Source organism: Ornithorhynchus anatinus, chromosome 7 (assembly GCF_004115215.2).
Source record: "Ornithorhynchus anatinus isolate Pmale09 chromosome 7, mOrnAna1.pri.v4, whole genome shotgun sequence".
NCBI lineage: Eukaryota > Metazoa > Chordata > Mammalia > Monotremata > Ornithorhynchidae > Ornithorhynchus > Ornithorhynchus anatinus.
Window position 1 is genome coordinate 40,679,013 of NC_041734.1, and position 18,510 is coordinate 40,697,522.

Genomic DNA, 18,510 nt, shown 5'->3' on the forward strand with positions numbered 1-18,510 from the left:
ATGCTTGATACTTCAACTGAACTTAGGTCTGTTTAATTGGAACGATTTATTAACAATAGACTGGAAGGTTTCTCTGCCTGAAAATGTTCAGAATGAATGAAAATCTTATAACACATAAAGGAAGCTACAGGGCTAGAAGTAAGCCTTACGGGATACAGCCTGACTTTGTAGCTCAGAAATATGGATGAATCGTGGGTACATTTGGCCACAGGCAATTATTTAGGTTTCATTCCAGAGCCATCCCCAACATGTAATTAAATCCATCTATCCCCTCCCACCCCTCCATTTCTAGCAGGTTTCCTGACTCTGTCTTCTAACTCAATCCAATTTTTCTTTTAAATTGGTGACACACCACCTCAAACCATGAGCCTCTTTAACCCTCCAAATATTGATAGCTGGGGCAGGAAGCGAGAAAGGCGGGGGGGGGGGGGGGGGGGTTAAGAAAGTAAGAAAGGGAGATGAGGCTACAAACCAGGAAAGGTAGAAGAGGGGAATAAAGCAGGGAGGTGGGGCTACAAGCTGGGAAAAGTTTGGGAGGAAAATAGAGCAGGGATATGGGGCTGCTAATCTGGAAAGCTGGAGGGGAGGGAATAGAGCAGGGAGAGGGCAGGGATTGAGAAGCAGCACCATGTAGAGGATAAAGCATGGGTCTGGGAGTCAGAAGGTCATGGGTTCTAATCCCCGCTTCACCTGTTGGGTGGCCTTGGGCGAGTCACTTCACTTCTCTGTGCCTCAGTTACCTCACCTGTAAAACGGGGATTGAGACTGTGAGCCCCATTTGGGACAGCCACTGTGTCCAACCCAATTTGCTTGTATCCACCCCAGCGATTAGTAAAGTGCCCGGCACATAGTAAGCTCTTAACAAATACCATAATTATTATTATTAAGGGGTTACAACCTGGGAAAGGCAGAGGGGGAAATAGGGCAGGGAGATGGAGCTATAGCTGGGAAAAACGGAGCGAGGAATAGTGTAGGGAGATGGGATTAAAAGCCGGGAAAGAGGTGGGGGGAGGATGGAATATGGCAGGGAGATGGGGCTAGAAATCCGGAAAAGCAGGGGGTGGAGAATAGTGATGGTGCTGGAGTTGGCAACTGAGCCTGCAGCAAGAGCTGCTGCCCCTTCCTATGCCAGTATTTCCCAGCCATGCTCTCTGATACTGTGGGGAGATGGGGCCACGCTACATATTTGGCTTCAGGTATTGTGTGTCTAGTTTAAGAAAGAAAATCCTGGAGTGTGAGAGGGAAATGGGAGGAGGGCCGGGGGGAGGAGAAGGGAGCCTGTCATGGGTAGGCCTTGTGTATGAGATTTCACTTCTCTCCTTCATCCTACCCCAGCACAACTCAGAGAAGAGGCTGCAGGGGAGCGAAGGGACAGGAGGCTAATTTTTGTCCCTAAATCTCAGAAATTGGACTCAGTTACTTCCTTGCTTCTCTACAGCCTTAAAAGAAGGAGACTTACAAGGAGGCGGGGGAGGGAAGCATAACACACACATGGAAACCCCAAGCGGAACTTCAAAATTCCTACTTTTGGCAGTGGTTATATGTACCAAAAAGTCTCCGGAAAAAAAAATGAAAGAAGGCAAACCTTCGTAAATATATCAAAGTCCAAATAACTTGACCTGAACCTAGTTCAAATTAAATGAACTATATCCAAAGAAATTACATCTATAAAAGAAGCAGTGTGACCTAGTGGAAGGAGCACAAGCTTGGGTGTCAAAGGATTTGGGTCCTAAACCCAGCTCCACCAAGTACCCGCTGTGTGACCTTGGACAAGTCACTTAAATTGTCTATGCATCAGTTTCCTCATCTGCAAAACGGGGGTGTTCATTACCTGTTCTCCCACCTACTTAGTCTAATGAGCACCATATGAGACAGAGACTACATCCAATCTGATTAATCTGGATAGGCAGCAAGGCTTAGAGGATAGAGCACAGACTTGGGAGTCAGAAGGACCTGGGTTCTAATCCCAGCTCTGTCACTTGTCTGCTATGGGACCTTGGGCAAGTCACTTAATCTCTCAGCACCTCGGTTACTTCACTGGTAAAATGGTGATTAAAACTGTGAGCCCCTTGTGTGACACGGACTGTGTCCAACCTTATTACCTTGCATCTATCCCAGCATTTAGTACAGTGCCTAGCTCTTATTACGCGCTTACAAGTACCATAAAAAAAATCTAACCCAGTGCTTAGAACAGGGCTTGGCACAGAGAAAGTCCTTAAATACTAGTATTATTACTATTATTATTACATACACCCACACTCCCTACCTCTCTCACATTGGGGGAACTTAGGAAGTACAAATGAAGAAACATTAATGCTAAAATTACCGTAAGATCCAGAGGTCCTAGGAGCCTCTCCGGTGAGGCCTGGGAACCAATATTCCCCAAATTGTTGGAGGATGAGAGTCACCCCGCCTCGACCTCAGGAAGTGCAGATCTGAGTCAGCCTTAGCCTTGCTTATTTTAACAGACTCCTTGCTGACCTCCCTGCCTCCTGACTCTCCCTATTCCAGTCCATATTTCACTCTGCTGCCCAGATCATTTTTCTACAAAAACTTTCTGTCTGTGTTTCCCCTCTCCTCAAGAACCTCCAGTGGTTGTCCATCCATCTCCATATCAAACTCCTCACCATCGGCTTTAAAGCAATCAATCTCCTTGACCTCTCCTACCTTACCTCTCTTCTCTCCTACTACAAACCAGCCCGCACAGCTTGCTCCACTAATGCCAACCTACTCACTGTACCTCTTCTGTAATTTATTTATATTTAACGTGTCTTCCCCTCTAGACTGTAAGCTCCCTGTGGGCAGGGAATATGCCTACCAAGTCTGTTATATCCTTGACAGTTACACAATGTTGTACTGTACTCTCCCAAGCATTTAGTACAATGCTCTGCACACAGAAAACACTCAAAGAAGACAATTGATTGGATGGGACTTGTGTTCTGGGACACAGAGTTACAAATGACCTGCTCCAATCACACACCATATATGCCTTGATGTTGAACAAATCTTCTGCTAACAGAATTACAACAGCCACATTAGGAGGAAGCCTTGAAAGGAGTAGAACCGCAGTGAGGTACCTGAAATTGTATTTTAACATGGGCTCCCAAAAACTGAGAATAAGCAAAAGATTTCTTGGATTCTAGAAGGATGGGAATGCTTTCTAAAAGAAAAAAAGAAAAAAATCAAATCCATTTCACCTCACCCCCATCTTAGCACAGAGGAAGATAATCCTACAGGGCACCAAGTGATTCCCTGAGGATAGTTTTTGACCCTGAATTTAAAAAGTACCTCCCTGCTCTGTTTCCAAGTGTGAAAGAAGCAGGCAAGAAGAGGAGTCCAGATCTCAGGACCACCCATGTCCTTTCTCTGGGACAGAAAGCACTCCCACCTAGAAGCTGTGACATATACTACCAAAGGATAGCAGCCCTCAATCCAGAGCCCTACTTACAAATGAATACTTAGAAAGCAAGATGTATCGAAAGGCAATTATGAATGATTGCTTATAAAATACAGTGATTCCCATATCTTCAGTGACCTTAAACTTATAAGGTATGGTATAAAAACTTCCTCATTCCAGAGGCACGGGACTGTTCAAGAAATGCTTTGGAATGTATATCTGATTTATGCTCAGAAATATTGTTTGCATAGGTGCTTTAAGTTCTCTTATTCTCAACAAAATTAATTTTTCACCAATTTTTTCTCTCCATGGAAAAACATCAAAGCAAAAACCTGAAATATATGATAAAACACCCCTAGACTGTAAACTCCTTGTGGGCAGAGATCATGTCTTCCAACTCTACCGTTCTGTACTCGCCCAACCATTTAGTAAGCGCTCAATAAACACCATGGATTGATTACCGATCCACACCTCTCGTTGGCTCCACTTTCTCCTAGGACAGCCTCTTGCCTGCCACTTGCCCCACCTGTTTGGTCAGCATCTAATTCACTAAGCCCCCACCCTGGTAAACCCAGAAAGATGCCAACTCCCAACTTCATCACTTTCCCCTTAGAGAGTCTTCTTACTCTTGGCTGGAAAACACAGTTTCCCTCGGGAGCCGTGCATAATTTATGGCTTCCTGAACATTTGTGGATCTACCTTCTCCAGCCCTCACAGCTCAGCCAAGGGAAAACAAACTTCCTGCACAGTTCCCCACAGGCCTTCTCGGATCTCTTGGATTCCAATTCATATAAAGTCAGGAACATGTTCTCCCATCTCCTCTTTGGCACATCACTAGATGTCTGAAATAATTACCTTTCGAAGTCAATGGGGGGAAAATATCTTGATCTCTCCTCAAAATACAGTAGGACACTTATGAAGTGAATCATTAGCACCTTACTTTAAGAGTGACGTTTCAATTATAATTTAGACTAATCCAAGATAATGTATACCAAAATATAGGCATGTATCCTCATTTTCTAATTTACTATTAGAAATTTATGCCAATCTTATGATTCAAGACAAAGAAGCCCAATTCAAAAGAGAAAAAGTACAGAAGCATTGTCACTCAAATATATTATCTCAAATGTCATGCCAGGCAGAAGAACAAGAGAAACACCTGACCAGCATTAATTAGATCCGGGAAAGAAAAGCACTGGGCTCCACGAGTACTAAAGCTGTGTCATTTGATCAGATAAAAAAAGAACTAAGTTGTAGAAATTACAAAATTAAGAACTGAGCATTTTAAATCCTTCATCAGTCTGGAATATGCCATTATCCACGGTTCATACTTCATTTTTATATTCTTTTTAGGTGCGGTGCTTTGTATTATCTTCTCTGATGTTTTTTCTTTGAAATTGTACAATTCTATGAAGCAGGCATCATGTTTAATTTTACCTAGTGTTCAGAGCAGCCAACTGTCAAGCACAATGAGAATGAGCACGGCCTAGTGGATGGAACAAGGGCCTGAGAGTCGGGAGGACCTGGGTTCTAAGCCTGGCTCTGCCACTTGTCTGTGTGACCTTGGACAAGTCACTTCACTTCTCTGTGCCTCAGTTACCTCATCTGTAAAAGGGGATTAAGACTGTGAGCCCTATGTGGGACAGGAATTACCTCGCCACTTAGTACAGTGCCTGGCACACAGTGAGCACTTAAATACCGTAAAAAAAAAATTCTCGTTTACATCCCAGCAGTGAGGTCCAGCTCTAAACCCTTGGACTACTCAGGGTCATACCCTGAGGAAGTAAGAATTCTAAACCTCTTCTCCATAGAGCCAAGAGGGATTAAGTATATAAGGGACAAAAACACTCCCCGGCAGTCCAAGATTACTGGCAGTTTTGGGGTCACCTAAATAAGGAAGCCAGGAGAAGTACCATCCTCCTTCCTTCCAGAACTGAAATGGACCTCCTTGCTAATAGCTAGAACTGCCCAACAATTCCTGACTTTATTAACCAATGCATCATGTTCCTAGGGCCAATCTGCTGCTGACTCTTGGTCTCCTGCTAATTTGTTGGTTTTTTAATTAATGGTATTTGTTAAGCCCTTACTATGTGCAAGACACTATACTAAGCACTGGGAAAGATACAAGCTAATCATTCATTCAATTGTATTTACTGAGCACTCACTGTGTGCAGAGCACTGTAATAAGCACTTGGAAAGTATAATTAATCAGGTTGGATACAGTCTATGTCCCACATGGGGCTAACAATCTTAATCCCCATTTTTCAGATGAGGTAACTGAGGCCCAGAGAAGTGAAATGACTTAACCAAGGTCACACAACAGACAAGTGGAAGAGCCAGGATTAGAATCAAGCCCAGGCCATGCTGTTTTTCCTGCTGTCTCCATCCTTTACAGTACTGAGCTCAACAGGACCCTCCAACATATAGGAGCAATACAAATTGAGCACCAGCAATGACTGGGATAAAAAGGAACTCCTGTTTTATTCAATATTAAATGCAAGCTTAATAACCACTTTCAACTGCTGCTCCACAAAAACACCCACTGAAGCAGTAATAGTCTTATTTTTACAGTTAAGAAAAACAAAGCACAGAGAGGTTAAAGTGACTAGGAACCTAACAAACAGGTGGAAAAAACTAGAAGCATGATAGATACCTAAAGGAGGTTTCCAAAATTGGGAACTTTAGATTGTGACAATATTAACTTTTCCCTAAACCAGCCTTCGAGTTTGTCCACTAAGAAGATACAGTATTCTCCAGTGGAAGGTGGGATATGATTGAGAATAATGACCTAAAAGGAAAGAGTGAAATGCATAGAAAGGGACTTAATGCTCAAGAGGGGTTCCCCTTTAATCAATGGGTATTGATTGAGTGCTTTCTGAGTCAGAGCACTGCACTAAGTGCCTGGGAGAGTATAATACAACCAAGTTGGTAGACACGATCCCTACCCTCAATGAGCTTAGCCCCTCAAACTGCTAAAAAGTGGCAACAACCACATTCTCTCTTCCCAAGATACCAAAGCCAGTGGACTGCACTTAATCTCACTGGATAATTCTCTCTGACTACTAAACTAATATGGTATTTATCTTCTATTCTTGCTTCCTCTATTACAAGCAAAGGCAAATGAAATCAATCTAAATCTTGAAGTATGGATCTTCTTCTACATATGTATATTTTAATGGTATTTGTTAAACACTAACCTATGTGCCGGGCACTGTACTAAGCCCTAGGGAAGATACAAGCTAATCAGGTTGGACACAGTCCATGTCCCAAATAAAGCTCATGGCATTAATTCCCATTTAACAGACGAAGTACCAGGCACAGAGAAGTGAAGTGACTTGCCCAAGGTAACACAGAGGACAAGTGGCAGAGCAGGGAGCAGAACCCTTGTCCTTCTGCCTCTCAGGCCTGTGCTCTATCCACTAGGCCATGCTGCTTCTCCGATTTGTTTTAGGAAGAGCTAAGTTCTCCGTGTGTTGAGTCCATATTCAACCACAGAAGTAAGTCCTCCAGATGGCTAAGAGGTGGAAGTGGGGAAATTTTCCCTCAAACTTGGAGACATTGGCTTCATTTCTTGCCCTTTGCCAGCAGGCATCACTCAATCAGTGGCATTTACTGAACACTTACCCTGTGCTGGACACAAACTATGTACTTGGGAGAGTATGATAAAGTTTGTGGCTGTGGGAAACATGGGAGGAGAAGGGAGGTCAATCGGAGAAGGCCTCCTAGAAGACAAATGACTTTAGAATAATAATAATAATAATAATGTGGGTATTTGTTAAGCACTTATTATGTGCAGAGCACTGTTCTAAGTGCTGGGGGAGATACAGGGTCATCAGATTGTCCCACACGAGGCTCACAGTCTTAATCCCCATTTTACAGATGAAGTAGCTGAGGCACAGAGAAGTTCAGTGACTTGCCCACAGTCACACAGCTGACAAGCGGCGGAACCGGGATTCGAACCCATGACCTCTGACTCCCAAGCCCATGCTTTTTCCACTGAGCCATGCTGCTTCCTGAAGATGGGAAGAGCTTTGGTCTGGCATACGTGAAGGGGTAGAGAGTTCCAGGAAGACGGGAGGGCAGAAGTTAGAGGTCGGTGGTGAAAGATCAACTAATGGCATTTATTGAGCACTTACTGTGTGCAAAATACTGTACTGTAAGAATGGCAAGTTGGCTTGAGAGGAACGGAGCAGGCCAGGTTACGGGTAGTGAAAAGAGAAAGAGAATAAGTAAGGGTGAGAGAACTGAGTGAGTGCCTTTCAAGCCACCGGAATCTGGAGTGAGGAGTGAGAGGCCTTTCCCGCATCCGGTCCTGCAGCCAGCCCTGTGACGCATTCGCCTCGGCCCACCAGGTCTGCCCAGGCGCCTGGAAGCCCCATCGGGGAGATAAGGTGGGCACCACGGCCCCAGAGCTGTGTCGGCGGGCACCCAGCCGAGCCTCTGGGCCACCTTCCCAACACAGCTGCCAGAGCACAAACGACAGCATTTCCAGGTTTACTGCTGCTCCCACGGCAGCAGCCACAAGAGAGAGGAGACATATTAGGCCTCATGGGGTGTAGAGTTCTGGCGCTGAAAACCCTGCCTCACCCTCAGAGGGTTCCCAGGCCACCTGGGTGGACTTTGAGCAAGTCACATCACTTCTCTGGGCCTCAGTTCCCTCAGTTGGAAAATGGGGAGCCCCACGTGGGACACGGACTCTGTTCGACCTGATTATCTTGTATCTACACCGGTGCTTGGTACGGTGTCTGACACATAGTAAGCGCTTAACCGATACCATTAAAAAAACAAAAACAAGCATACGTGAGATGGGCAAATGGCTTGTCCTCATAGGCCCTGGACTCTGAAGAGGCTTAGAAAAGTAGAGCTCAAGGACACAGAATGGCAGGAACAATGAGTTCCCGTAACTTCTTTTCCATTCTCTACCCAATCAACTGTATTTATTCCCATTTTTTTTTCCATTTCCCTTTTTCAATCAATGGTATTCATTGAGCACTTACAGTGTGCAGAGCAAACAGTGTACTAACAGACACATTCCCTGCCCACAGGGAGCAGAACATAAAATGTCTCACTTCTCTAATCTGTAAGAAGGCTTCATCAGTCTCTAAATCAATGACATTTACTGAGTGCCTTCCAATTTCTCCCTTCCCACCCCATCGAAGTTTTACTTCGGCGATCCCCCCATCAGTGCTCCACTCCCCCCAAATCACACCCAAGTCCACCCCATTATCCCTGGCTACTGCCCCCATGCAACCGGGTATGTGGAGCAAAGCAAATAGGAAGATTGGGTCAAGCGTGCTTTGCTCTGAGCAGTGATTACTTTTATTCAGAGAAAACAAAAATTTTTAAACCTGTCACCAGTCAAAACTCACTTATATAAATGGCATAAGCAAAAATTGCACACACACACACATTTTCTGATGCTATAAAAATCAAAATTAGCTATTGGAATCGATAGAAGTGTTTTAAAGAGAGTCTGCAAACAGCATTATGACAGGAGAATTCACTAAATGATAGCCACAGGATGATTTTCCAAGGTACCTTAACGGGCAGGTTGTAGGATTAAGACATTGAGTAGGGATCCAAAAGTTACCCAAGGTTAAACTAGAAATAAAATAAAAATTAGTGGATGACAGATTTACAAGCACAGGAAAACATGAACATTACAAAAGGCAAGAAGAATTCCGACAGCTGCCAGTTACAGTTGTGACTTGCAAGACAAAAAAAAGAGATGGAGGACAGTACAAGAACATGGCCAATTTTAGAAAAGCTTTTTATCTCAACATTTTAAATGCTCGGTTTTGAAATTATTAAATGAAATTGTTTCTTTTTCAAAAAATGCTATTTCGGAAACAGATGAGGAACCAACCTGTGCTTTTATCATAAAGCAGTGGACAACTCCTGATATATATATCAGGAGTTGGGCAGGGATTGTCTCTCTTTATTGCTGAATTGTACTTTCCAAGTGCTTAGTAGAGTGCTCTGCATACAGTAAGCACTCTATAAATGATTGAATGAATGCTTTATGATATATAAATTTATATAAATAAATTGTGCCAGGGATACTGGTCTTCCTAGATCTCCCCTTCCGGGAGAAAAACCCCACTCCTGCAATCAATCCTATTTATTGAGTGCCTATTGTGTGCAGAGTACTGTACTAATCGCTTTTACAATGAAAAGAATTATCAGACACCTTCCCTGCCCACAAGAAGCTTACTAACTAGAGGGGGAGACGGACATTAATATAAATAAATTCCTTGGGAGCAGATGGCAGAGAATGCAGATTATATATTCATGCTCCTCCCCTTGTCCTGGGAAAAGGCCGGTTAGCAGTGGTTGGAATTTGTAGTTTCACCTGTTCCTGCTGCTCGTTCAGAGGCATAAAAGAATTCCAGAGAGCACAGCAAGAAATGGAATAGCGACAACAGGAGGAGGAAATGATGCTAAGTCCAGTGGCTGCGGCTGCCTCCACAGCTCACTCCCTAGTGTTTGGGTCTCCTCCGGGAGTCTCGTAAAAACTGGACCAAGAGCAGTCAGAACAGCTGAGAATGAAAACTGCTGCAGCTGCTTCCGTCACCATGAGAGCCAATCACCACAGTCAGGTTATCTTCTTTCCTGCTACTCCCTGGGACCCAGTTTTTAATCCGTCAATCGTATTTAGTGAGCGTTTGCTGTGTGCAGAGCATTGTTACTAACTGCTTGGGAGAGTACAATATAACAGAAGTGAATGAATAGGAGAGAATGAGTAATGGATTGGTCTACAAGTGCCATCTGTTCCACTGACCCTATGGTTCTGTTTATTGTAATTCTTTAATAATTTTTGACTAATTAATACACTCTTGCTATCCTGAAAAAGATGTTAAAGGATACACTGACTATATAAATATCTTGGCATTTTACCCGCTAAGGACTTAAAAAATTAAGAAAATAATAATAATAATAATTACTTATTATGTGTACTATGTGGAGAGCACTGTTCTAAGTGCTGGGGTAGACACAGGGTAATCAGATTGTCCCCCGTGGGGCTCACATTTTTTAATCCCCATTTTTACAGATGTGGTAATCGAGGCACAGAGAAGTTAAGTGACTTGCCCAAGGTCACACAGCAGACAAGTGGTGGAGGCAGGATTAGAACCCAAGACCTCTGACTCCCAAGCCTGTGCTCTTTCCACTAAGCCACGCTGCTTCTCAAAGCTACCCCTAGGTAATTAAAAATAACAACAATAATAACGGTATTTGTTCAGTGCTTACTACATGCCAGGCATTATATACTAAGTGCTGGGGTGGATGATGGTGATGATGGTATTTCCTAAGCGCTGTGTGCGAAGCACTGTTCTAAGCGCTGGGGTAGATACAAGGTTATCAGGTTGTCCCACGTGGGGCTCACAGTCTTAATCTCCATTTTACCGATGAGGTAAGTGAGGCACAGAGAAGTTAAGAGATTTGCCCAAAGTCACACAGTTGACAAGTGGCAGAGCCGGGATTAGAATCCACATCCTCGGACTCCCAAGCCCGTGCTCTTTCCACTAAGCCACGCTGCTTCTCTGTCAGGCCAATAATCTATCCAACCCAGTACTCTGCTCCCAATAGTGACAGGGGTGTATTTCTTTCCTGTTTACCTAATGTTTAGGAGTTCCCAACAACACCCGTAACTAAATCCAAACTTTAATTTTCTCTCTAGGAACTACTACGGCTCTCAGCCATGAATTTAGCCAAATCCTTCTTCCAGTTTCAACCTACACAACTCCTGTAGTACAGAATTCCAGGTTTACCAGCTGCTGGGTTTCCTTGTATTGGTTTGTTTTGAACCTAGCGCCTTCAAGATTCAGTGGGGGCCTTCTCACCCTGGTGGTGCGGGGTCTGATTCTCTTGGTCCGTCTCCTTCGTGACTTTGAGGATGGACTATGTCCCCTTCTCAGCCTCTACCTTGGCAAACTGAAGAGAGCTAATCTCAAATTAGATTATCATGTTGGACACAACGCCTGGAAACAAGATTGGATTTTATATTCTACATGATTAAGAACTGTAAACGTGTTACACTCAGTATTCTTTTTAAAAAGCAAACATTTAGGTACAAAACAATTTATGCTCTGTAAATATTATACAGCTGTGGGGGTTTTTGTTCTTTTGACTCCTGGGAATGAAGATGAAGTCTGCAGCTTTCGGTCACCGTGGATCGGTTTTTACAATAACAGATTGGTGTCTTCGAAAAGATCCATCTTCCTGAGGTAGAAATTTCAGACGTCTGAAACTGTTAAGGAGGATCGCTAGTGAATTTACAAATGGATGGCTGGAATCGCCAGCTGGGAAAAACAGAGGATTTTCTAATATTCGGCTTCTAGAGAATAAAGCGTGGCTTCAGATCGCAGCGTAGGCGGAGAGGGCGGGAGCTATGCAGGACGTCCAATACAGAAAACACGCAGGGAACTGCAAAGCACTAGCTACCATCAGTAGATCGGGATCCTTTACACTACGTGGCCAATTAGGCTGCTCTGAAAAACTCATTAAGGTCTGAGGCTAATTCATGACGGTTTAGAAGGCCGGGTCAGGACCAAGAGTGCTCGGTCTGACAGATGGGCCTTGGTCCTGAAGCCGGAGTGGCCTAGTGGGAAGAGTTTAGGTCTGGGAGTCAGAAAACCTGGGTTCTAATTCCGGCTCTGCCAATTATGTGCTGTGGGACCTGGGGCAAATCACTCCATCCCTGATAGCGAGGGAGGGATATCAGGAACCACCTCAAATAATCTCCTGGGACACAGCAGGCCCATGGACACACCACAACAATCTAAATAATGTGACCGGGATAACGAGCCTTCAACTACGAAGCCTAATGCGAGAGAGGTAAATTACACGGGCAGATTATTCGGAAAAGGATTGGGTCTACTTTATGTATTGTGCTCTCCTGCGCGCTTAGTACCTGAACCAACATTACACATCGTAAACATTTTGGCCCCCCCAAAAGTTCAGTTTTAGTTCAGCTGAATGTTTACAATTATATCAAGGCTATTAATAACAATGATGTTAGTTATTAAGCACTTACTATATGCCAAGCACTGGGGTAGATACAAGATCCCGGCTCCACCACTTGTCTGCTGGGTGACCTTGGGCAAGTCATTTAATTTCTCTGTGCTTCAGTGACCTCATCTGTAAAATGGGGATTAAGACTGTGAGCCCCATGTGAGAAATGAACGTGTCCAACTTGATTATTCTCTATCTACCCCAGTGCTTAGGACAGTGCCTGGCACACAGAAGGTACTTTAATACCAGTCAAAAATAAAGGTTGACCTCTAACAATCAGGATGATAATACAGTTTAAAACACTTAGAAAAATTCCAAAGTCTGAACCTTGGATAGCTCTTCCCACCTTCAAAGCCTTCCTAAGAATCAATCAATCATATTGATTGCGTGCTTACTGAATATGGAGCCCTGTACTAAGCCCATCTCCTCCAAGAGGAGTCTAAGTCCTTATTTCCCCCATCCACCTTGCAATTTGATCTCCATGCCCCAAGTGCTAGATATTTACCCCACCCTCAGGACTTACGTACGTACCCTTATACTCTATCCCGTCCCCCATCTGAGATTTAATATCTATCTCTACCACTAGACTGGAAATTCTTTGTGGGCAGGGATCGTGACTACCAACTCCACTTAACTGAACTCTGCCAAGGGTTTAGTACACTGCTCAGATCACAGTAAGCGTTCAATAAATACCACTGACTGATTTTCCTCAGAGTCTTTGTGAGGGCAAACCGGCAGGTGAAGTTGCAGGGATTGTTGAGGCCAGGTGAAGGAGGGGAAGACCACTCTCGCTCAGGGACAGGGATTTTGCAGTCAGCCAGGTTTGGGTTGGCCTGGCTTAGCTTGTTATGGGCAAGGAATGTGTCGGCTTATGGATAGATTGCACTCTCCCAAGCGCTTACAACAGTGCTCGACAAACAGTAAGAGCTCGATAAATATAACTGACTACTCCGAAGCCCTAGATTCAGGGGAAAACCGTGTGTTATTGGAGGCATAACTGGAACCAAGTCAACAGTCTTGAGTTCACTCACAGAGAGAATTCTGATTCACTGAAGAGACACAAAGGGCTTTTTTTTTTTACAATGTGACTGATGTCGGCGTTTTTTGCTGCAATCTGGGCTTGGAGAGCACTTTGCCTTTTTATGGTATTTGTTAAGCGCTTACTATGTGCCAGGCACTGTTCGAAGTGTTGGGGTAGATACAAGCTAATCAGATTGGACCCACTCTGTGTCCCACAAGGGGCTCACGGTCTTGACCTCCATTTTACAGATGAGAGAACTGCCTTGTACTGAACGCTACCTGATGAGCAGAACCCTCGACATCTGGGGAAACCACTGCTGCTTCCGACAGCTCGGGGTTACTATACCGCTTACAGTCTTTAGCTAAACTTGCAAGAAGCATGGTGTGGTGGATAGAGTACAAATCTGGGAGTCAGGAGGTCATGGGTTCTAATCCCGCCTCTGCCACTTGTCTGCCAGGTGACCTTGGGTAAGTCACTTGAGACTGTGAGCCCCATGTAGGATAGGGACTGCGTCCAATCCGATTTGCTTGAATCCACCACAGAGCTGAGTATAGTGCCTGGCACACTGTACGCGCTTAGCAAATATCGCAAGTATTAATATTAAATCAAACCTGGATCATTTTGGACAGATTAGATCAAATCACATAGGTTTGGGTCTGTAAGCCCAGTGTGGGCAGGGACTGTCTTTCCTTCTTGCTGAATTGAACTTTCCAAGCGCTTAGCACATTGCTCTGTACACGGTAAGCGCTCAATAAATATGTCTGAATGAATGAAAAGAGAAGCAGTGTAATTCAGTGAATACAGCACAGGCCTGGGAGTCAGAAGGACCTGGGTCCTAATCTCAGCTCCGCCACTTGTCCGTAGTGTGATCTTGGGCAAGTTAATTCACTTTTCTGTGCCTCAGTTACCTCATCTGTAAAGTGGGGATTAAGACTGTGAGTCCCATGTGGGATATAGATGGATCTCACCTGACTAACTTGTATCTACCCCAGCATTTAGGACAGAACCTGGCACACAGGAAACATTTAACAAATACCATTTTCACACAATAAACCCAAAAAAACTTAAAAAGGCTTGAAAGGAGGAAAGCTAAGTGGATAGGCCTCAGAGGACACTACTGTAACATTCACCTATTCTTGAGGAAAGCTAGAATATATTCTTTCTAAAACAGCGTGGCTTAGTGGAAAGAGCACGGGCTTAGGAGTCAGAGGACATGGGTTCTAATCCCGGCTCTGCCACTTGTCAGCTTTGTGACTTTAGGCATGTCACTTAACTTCTCAGTGCCTCAGTTCCCTCATCTGTAAAATGGGGATTAAGACTGTGAGCCTCATGTGGGACAACCTAATTACCTTGTATCTACCCTAGTGCTTAGAACAGTGCTCGGCACATAGTAAGCGCTTAACAAATACCAACATTATAGCATTGCTCCAACGTGCAGGTGAAGCTTTCAAACAAAAATAATGGAATTAATCTGAGGCTTAAGTAAACTGTAAACCAAGCTACATAAAACCTCTTCATTGACAGGGAAATTGTTTTCTGAGACACACAACGGGGATGGCTCTTATTTCCAAATGATGACATACTATTCAAGGGGGAAATTTCCAATATTTTTCTGCCTTTATTCTCTTGCTTCTTTTGAAGAAATTCCCTGTGAATTTGAGATTTTCCTCTGAAATTAAGCACATGGAATTCTTTTGGAAAAGCCACATGACACTGTTGTCCCACTTGCAACTGCATCATTCGGATATACACCCAGATAAATGTTTCTTGCTAAGCAGATGAGGCACAGTCAAAGTATTTAGGTCTATAAGCATAAATCAGTCTGCCACAAATTCTGATATATCATTTCCAGGAAATTCTTATAAAGCTAAATACATAAATGCATCTGTAAGAATTACAGCTTAAAGGATCCACCCTCTTCCTAATCGAGCTAAAATTCAACATTTAAGCCAGAACAGCAACCTACTCCTCAGGGAGTTTAAAGTACAAGACTGAAATTTTCCTGATATTCTGCCAGTTACTTCATGAGCATTTGCAGAATGCAATGATTTCGAACAATGCTTTGGGAATAGTGAAGTTTATGCTGCCAAAGTATTGTTAACCTAATTCACATTTCAGAGTCACAAACTCTCTTCCACTTCTCTATAATCAGTTATTCTATTACATCCCTCTAGATGGTAAACTCATTGTGAGCAGGGAATACGTCTAAAAATGCTGTTATACTGTACTCCCCTAACCGCTTAATACAGTGCTCTGCACACAGTGAGTGCTCAATAAATACCACTGACTGATCCCCTACTTTCAATTTACAATTACAATTGAGAAGCAGCATGGCGTAGTGGATAGAACACGGGCCTGGGAGTCCGAGGGACCTGGTCCCAACTCTACCACTTGTCTGCTGTGTGACCTTGAACGAGTCACAAATTCTCTGTGCCTCAGTTACCTCATCTGTAAAACGGGGAGTAAGACTGTGCTACCCATGTAGAACGTGGACTGTGTCCAACCTGATTAGCTTGTATCTAGTCCAGTGCTTAATACAGCACCTGCCACAGAGTAAGCGCTTAAATACCAACCATCATTTATTTTTATTTTATGAGACCAGGATGAATGAGAAGTGGCCTGGGGCTCACTTCCAGTTAAACCCTGCCAAGCATGGTCAGGTTTTCCTTGAGCTACTGGGAGTTTCATTTCAACAACTCAGGGAAGCCAAAACATGGGCAAGGCAACTGACTATTCACGGGAACATCGCCCTCTAAACTGGAGGGGGAGGAGGCTGTGAGAGGAACTAGAGGCATCCAATCCCAATGCAACTACTCTAGTCCCATAGAATCGGCATCCTCAGTACCCACAGACCCCGTTTCTAGGGGTACACTAACCAGCATCCCCTTCATAAACCTCTTCCGATAGTTGAAGAGTTGTCATCTCTTGGGCTTCCCTTACCTAGGCTAAATGAACTCAGTTCCTTTAACCTTCCCCCTTTCCATCTGCTTTGTATCCCTTTAATCCATCTTGTCGCTTTTCTCTGGATCCTCTCCAGTTTTTCCATAACCCATTGAAAATGTGCTCCCACCAACCTGATCCAGGGCACTAAATGGTCTGAATAATGCTGATCATTGTCTTTAGGTCACCAATTACTCCGCATAGGACTCTAAGCAAGAAGGACATCGGCCTTCATTAATTCCTCTACTTTCTAAAGCACTAGGAAATTGTCCCAAGTGGAATCCAAAAACCCATTTGACAGTAAGACTCACTTAAGTGCTTTTCCGGCAAATGTCTGAATATTGTTCCAATAACACAAATCCAAAACAGGCTTCTCTGATCCTCTACCAGTTTGATATTTCTGACCTACTCTTATGGAGGTGTCACCCTAGTTTTTTTCACCTTTCCCTTAACCCAAACGCTGTTCTCCTTACTCTTTTTCCTGAGCTTCTGAGCAAATAGAGTTATCCTTGATATACAAAGCAATATCATTTTTTGTCCGCCTACCTTTCCTAACAATCTAACATTCTATTTATGGGCATGACTCTACTACATTTCAGTTATTTAGAACTCAAGTTCTGAAATCAGCCCTCCAGGCCCACCTATTTCCTTGTAATTCAGAAAAGAGGAGACTTTTCCATATATAGGTAAAAACTGTTAACCAGTACTCACAATTTTTACTAATCTACTATCAACATGGATGTAGACTAGAAGTAAAATGAATTTCTTCCGCATTTTATATGGTATTAAGTCCTATGTGCCAGGTATTGTACTCAGCACTGGGAAAGGTCCAAGAAAATCAGGTTGGACACAGTCCATGCCCCATTTAATCCCCATTTTACAGATGAAGTAACTGAGGCACGGAGAAATTAAGTGACTTTCCCAAGGTCACACAGCAGACAAGTGGTGGAGCTGGGATTAGAACTCAGGTCCTTCTGACTCCCAGGCACATGCTCTATTCACTAGGCCACTCTGATTCTATTTATTGCTATTGTTCTTGTCTGTCCGTCTCCCCCGATTAGACTGTAAGCCCGTCAAAGGGCAGGGACTGTCGCTATCTGTTACCGATTTGTACATTCCAAGCGCTTAGTACAGTGCTCTGCACATAGTAAGCGCTCAATAAATACTATTGAATGCATCTACTCATCCGGTACAAAATGCAGTAGAAGTCTTTGAAATTAAAACTGAATGGAGGGGGAGAAGAGTATTTGTTATCAGGGAGTTCTTTGAAAGACACAGGTCTTTCAAAATTTTGTTAAAGTACCTAGCGGGTTGCTGGGTTTAATGGAAAACTTCATTATGCGGCATTTGTTATAGATTTGCCTATATTATTCTCCTCGTAGCAGAGAGTGGCTGTCCCTACAGCTCCAGTAAAGTATAAATACCTTTTACTAAAGTTATCTAGTTTCATAAAACCTTGGGAATAGAGCCACAGAAGAAAATGTTGAGAAATGGGGTGACTTGTAACTTTGTGTTCTTGATTTATGTCTCAAATTCCAAATTTGCTACTTCAGAAAATTCCTCACTGACATTCCCGGTCACTTTTCCAGGCCAGACTCCCCATGGTAACACCGGGGCCTAGGGCCATAGCCATTCACAGCCGAGGCAGGGATGTTTTGGGAACTCCACGTTGATGCATCCCCATGTGGATCCAGTAGTTTTCTGTGACTCTCCAAAATGGAACTCCTGAAAAGCAAAGGAGGCGTCCAGGGTTCAGCAGCCAGGGACACACTCAACCTAAGGGCTGGCTACTAATGCCTGTCCCGGTCTGGGATAGCCTGGTATTTATCTGTTAAGTTTCTACTGTGTGCCAAGCACTGTACTGAGCACTGGAGTAGATACAAGACAGTCGGGTTCCACATGGGGCTCAAGCAGAGGGAGAACAAGTACCTAATCCCCATTTTGCCGATGAGGGAAATGTGGCACAGAGAAGTAAAGTCACTTAGCTAAGATCACTCAGCAGGTATAGGACGGAGCGAGGATTGGAACCCAGGTCCTCTGACTCCCAGACCCATGCTCTTTTCATTAGGCCACGCTGCTTCCCTACTACTGAGGGATACTATTATACTTGCCTTAGTAGCTCCTCTATGGGGACGCCAAT

The 18,510-nt window shown here is 43.9% G+C and overlaps 1 protein-coding gene across 6 annotated transcripts in view; it reads right to left on the reverse strand.

The window, feature by feature from the left end:
• ADARB1 (adenosine deaminase RNA specific B1) overlaps positions 1-18,510 on the reverse strand; it is a 225,857-nt gene that overhangs the window by 171,553 nt on the left and 35,794 nt on the right. Inside the window, exon 1 of one of the 6 annotated variants that reach the window (XM_007670814.3) lies at positions 12,432-12,471. The exons of the other annotated variants lie outside the window; for them this stretch is intronic. The gene's annotated coding sequence lies outside the window, so the exon portion shown is untranslated. Of the gene's footprint in view, positions 1-12,431; positions 12,472-18,510 lie in introns of those variants that run through there. 6 annotated transcript variants of the gene reach the window in all.